Raw genomic sequence first — 5,449 nt, 5'->3', positions numbered from 1 at the left:
GAAAGTGTATTTCATCAGAAGCTGTATCTTGTCACCACCACGTCTCCACCCATCAGCCTGGTGGTGACAAGATACAAGAATACCAGATGTAGTTACCGCAGGGTGGGCTCTTGTATCAGCCCACTGCTTGGCTGCTGCAACCAGCTACAATGTTTCCAAAGGCTGCAAGAAAACATAAGCTTCAAGTATAGAGAGATATAATTACCAGTTACACATGCCGATATCTTAGTGGTGATGCTAGCTCTCAGCAGGTAAGCTTGTCAACCAACTCTATGCCCATGGCTACCAGATATAGATGTAGGCTCTGGCTTACGGCCCTTTTACACAGATGTAGTTCAAATAATTATTGAATACTATGAATACAAACAGTAATCATTCAGTGTAAACACAGACAATACGTGAATGATAAAAACGATAATCGTTTATCATCCATCCCTCATTTTATGCAGGCAGACAAGTCATCATTCATCGTCTACCAGTCGCACATAATATGCGATTGTTTAGTCGTTTGCCGACCATTCCCAGAGTTCTCTGACAGACCAAAGATTGACTGAACGAGCTATGCTGAAAAATGTAAACTATTATCTTCGTGTGTAAATGACTTGGTCACTCATTCCAGCGCTTAATTGCTCAGTGTAAAAAGACCTTGGGCCGGAGCGACTACTTCCAACCTCTGTGGATTACATATCAAACAGAAGGAAAGCAAAATGAAGAACAGGACTTATAAAAATATATATTTATTAAATATAGAAAAGTCATGCAAAAAAGAAATGTGGACGAGGAGGAAAGAGAGGGGTGGAGCAAAACCCGTACAGTTGTGTGTGTTGTGAACAATGATACTACATACGAGGTGAAGTGGTAACTTCAATAGTGGAGGTGCTACCTGACCAGATGACGCACCACCTGCGTGGGTGTGACAGAGTAAGAGATTAGAACTAAAAACGGGCAGTGGAGAAGGCGCAACACTTCAGGTTAAAGCAAGTAGGAAGTGACCAGAGGTTTGGAAAACTTCTTTTATTTAATAAAGTACATGATCAGCTTATGAAACGCATTTCGGGGAGAACCCCTTCGTCAGTTCAGCTGGTGTTTAAAACATGCAAGCAATTGGTGGGTCCCAAAATGGGTTAATAGCGAGATCCTGTGGTGTAAAAAAAAAAGATCAAAATAATGTACAAAAAAAACCCAAAACCCTTTTTTATGTTTTTCTCATATTAGAATAAAAAAACTGACGTATTTGATATCGTCGTATCTGTAAAGAGACGTACAATAAATTAAACACGCTTTATATCCTGCACGGCAAAAAGTATTTAAAAAAAGCGCTAAGAAACTGAGGCAAAATGCTAAAAATTAGCATTTTGCCTCCCGAAAAACGTGATAAAAAAAGGGGGACTCCCCGCAGGGAGTAAAGAATCCCTTCCACAGCTGTCACAGAAGCCCTCCTATTGATTTCAATAGAGCCGCCGCTGCCGGCGGCCCCATTGAAGGCAATAGGATGTCGGCACCCATTCATTGAATTCTATGAATGAACCAATTCTATGAATGGACCAAGGGCTGCTTGTGATTGGCTGAGCGCTCAGCCAATCAGACGCAGCCCTTTCGGCAAGCAGGGCTTTTAAATCCCTGCCTGCTGAAAGAACATAATTACAGTGTCGGGACCTGAGCAGCTACGCGCGGTGGAGAGGTAAGCATGTTTTTGGTTTTTTTCCCACACAAGATAGAAATGATTTTCAGGAAAGGGCTTCTATTTCAAGCCCTTCCCCGAAAATCCCTGGGGGGGGGGGGGGGGGGGGTGCTGGCATCTGCATTGAAATTAATAAGAGGGCTGCGCAGTCGCCTCCCACAGCTGTCACCGCTGTGACAGCTGTAGGAGGGTATTCTTTACTTCCCACAGGGAGTCCCCTTTACTCCCCATACAGTAAAAACACCGGAAAATTCTGCTGACAGCTCAGTGCTCTGCACCCTTCAGCCCTAAAGCTGTCCACAGAAAACTTTTGGGGTTTAACAGCATGGCCAGTGCAGCAAGCCCTGAGATTTTCCTGGCGTGCCACTCAAGTGGTCAAGGACCAGACACTCTTTAGGGATTTTACCCATGTGGTGGTCTAACTGCTCTATTTTTTTTCTTTCAGCTACCAAAATTACTTTTAATATGTTTTTTTCCGTGTGACACATAGTGATAAAGATATTTTTTAAAAAAGCCCTGACTTTTCTTCAATAAAACTAAAAAAGGGAACAAAAAAAAAAATAACTATAAATGTTAAATATCATTATTTTTTTAAAATTAATATATTTACCCTAAAATAAAGTATGGGAACGGGTTCCTCTTTTGTTTCGGACATTTTGATATATAATATGTATGATTTTGGATTACAGGGCGCATACGGTGACGGTTTTGGTTGGTGTTGGCTTCGGGTTATTTTCTTTTTTAGGTGTATATTTTTATTTTATTCTGTAACTTTGTTTTACTTATGTAATTATTTTTTTTTTTTACTATGTCCCCCATGAGATCATATAAAGACATCTGAGGCACATTAACATTTTTTGTTTATTTAACACTTTTCCACTGGAGCTGGGGCATTCATAGGAGCCACAGTTACAGGGGAAAGCAACCCCTGTAGTGACAATAGTCACTGGCAGAGCTGATCGGGGACTTCTGGGACCTTGTAGGTCTGCTGTGACAGGGCATTCTCAGCGGTCACTGACTGCCGACTCACATAGTTAAAGAAACACTTCCACTTGTTAGTAGATAGCGCTCATTGAGCGCTGTGTACTAGGGAAAGAAGGCAAAAGGGTATTTTTACCATCGGCTAGGATTAAAGCCCAGGACCAAGCGCCATAAATTTACTGTTCTTAGTCCTTAAAGGGGTTGTCCCGCGGCAGCAAGTGGGTCTATACACTTCTGTATGGCCATATTAATGCACTTTGTAATATACATTGTGCATTAATTATGAGCCATACAGAAGTTATAAAAAGTTTTATACTTACCTGCTCCGTTGCTAGCGTCCTCGTCTCCATGGTGCCGACTAATTTTCGCCCTCCGATGGCCAAATTAGCCGCGCTTGCGCAGTCCAGGTCTTCTCCTGTTCTCTATGGGGCTCCGTGTAGCTCCGTGTAGCTCCGCCCCGTCACGTGCCGATTCCAGCCAATCAGGAGGCTGGAATCGGCAGTGGACCGCACAGAAGAGCTGCGGTCCACGGAGGCAGAGGATCCCGGCGGCCATCTTCACAGGTAAGTATAGAAGTCACCGGAGCGCGGGGATTAAGGTAAGCGCTCCGGTGAGCTTTCTGTACGTCCCTGCATCGGGGTTGTCTCGCGCCGAACGGGGGGGGGGGGGGTTGAAAAAAAAAAAACCCGTTTCGGCGCGGGACAACCCCTTTAATGGGTTAAACACTCCCCCCTCAGTTTGCAACATAGTAATGTGAAGCATTAAGTGAGAGATTCTCAACAGGCTACACGAGCATAAACAATTGCGAACAAGTTAGCGGCGATGTCACATGCTCGTTCAAACGAGAGTCGGCTCGTGTAAAGGAGCATTAATATCCAACTTTCTACTGAGCTGACAAAGTATAAACTTAGATTCTTGGGTTCTAAATACCGTCCTGTACTTTGTGCCATCCTGGAAGATTCCGTTCTACAAAGGCAGGTTCTCCTCTCGTATTTCTAGCTCCTCAGCATTCAGGCAAATGAAGGTCAAGTATCATGCTCACATCCCTTAATTATAGCTTCACGAAGAAGACATTATCAATGGAGATGTGAGGGATGCTCATCAATAGCCTGGCCTCATAGAAAATGGCTAAGAATAGTTGTGCAGATAAGAGGCCGTGTCAAGCACCATCAATTCACAGCTCCTCTGTTCAGGATCTCTTTGGCCCTCACAGCTTTACATAAGGCAGTGTCCAATATCCCTGACTCTTTAAAGGAGTTGTCTAGTTATGAGCTACAGCTGGCCTATGAGAAATGAATGATTTTAGACTGCAGTACCAAGCCAGGCCACTACAGTGGAAACAGAGTTGTCTGCTTCCAAGAGAAATCAGCTTTGCTAGAGTGCAGCAGCCCAGCAAACAGCTAATCAAGCATCCCAAGCAGCCGCCCCCCAACGATATGCTATAGCTGGTGTCGTGGCCAATGAGGTCCCGTATCTCCCACCAGTGCAGCGGACAGTCATCTGCGGCAGACGTCATGTTCTCTCTGTTCAGTCCAAATCTGAAAGGACTGGTGCACATACCCAGCTTTCCAGTCCCTAATCAATCCGGATAGATTCCAGTCTATTTAAGATACCTTGGAGGGGGGGGGGGGGGCTGTGCAAAGATGCTGTAGCCTTCCTGTTTGATGCCCTGGTTTTGACCCTTCTTGTTCTACTTGGCTTTTCCAGTTTTCTCTTCTCCTAACTTCAGTTTGTTCATTGACCTTAATTCTTGTACCCGCTGCCTGTTCAGATTTTTGGCCCGTTTCCTTGACAACGAAAGTCATCTACCTGGGTCTCACAACACACGAATCTCACGCAAGTTTCACAGCCGTGAAAAAGCGGCTTCAGGCTGTATTTACACGGACAATTTTATTATGCGAGGTTTAGGGGTTCCGAATTGACCAAAACTCACACAGATAAGAACTCGTTACTGGCAACGGGTCTGCTTCCACATGCGATATTTCTCACAGCTATTCTTCTTACCACATGTCCTATTTTTGAGCAATGCCCATTATTTCCTATGGGAAGCAAAAAAACGCACACACTCGCATGTCATGTGCATGTGTGATGCAAATAGGATTTTTTTCACGAGCATGGGGGGGGAATAAAAAAAATAAAAATATAAAATCGCTTCATGATTAAGTCCATTCAAAAGAAGGGAGTTCATATTCGTGCGATTCACCCCACACGAGATTCTCACCTGTGTGAATGGCTTCACATGGGCAAGATCACTGCGATGCATGACGCACAAATATGAACCCCATTCTTTTGAATGGGGTCATACACATGAGCAATTTCCCCCCCCCCCCCTTTAATTCTGCATTGCAAAAAATCGTTGCACATTCTATCTTAGGGCGCGCCCTCGCATCGCATCTTCCATTTTTTTCAGTGGGAGAAACTCAGCCCCAGCTGTCAGTCGCGGTGGAGGATCGCTACTTCCCCTCAGTAATGCTAGGTGGTTTTGATATAAAACCGCCACCCATCTGCGGGAAAATCGCAAGTTGGCTAGAGCAATATCGGGACGTGATTCATGAACAGATACCGCACTCGCCGTGTGAATGTAGCCTCAAAAAAAGGAAACACTGACACAGCTGAGAATAGTAACAAGAGAAAGTACTGATAGACTAAGGGTAAGGCCACATGTCCCGGGATGGTGATAGCTGTGGACTCTTGCTAACAAGCTGTGCACTCCCAGTCAGCCTCCGACCATATTCACATTCATTTACAGTAAGCAGAGATATTGAAAACAGTGAATTAAAAGACAAA

The sequence above is a fragment of the Eleutherodactylus coqui genome, chromosome 3 (assembly GCF_035609145.1).
Source record: "Eleutherodactylus coqui strain aEleCoq1 chromosome 3, aEleCoq1.hap1, whole genome shotgun sequence".
NCBI lineage: Eukaryota > Metazoa > Chordata > Amphibia > Anura > Eleutherodactylidae > Eleutherodactylus > Eleutherodactylus coqui.
The sequence above is the reverse complement of the archived record's forward strand: the minus strand, read 5'-3'. Positions refer to the sequence as shown.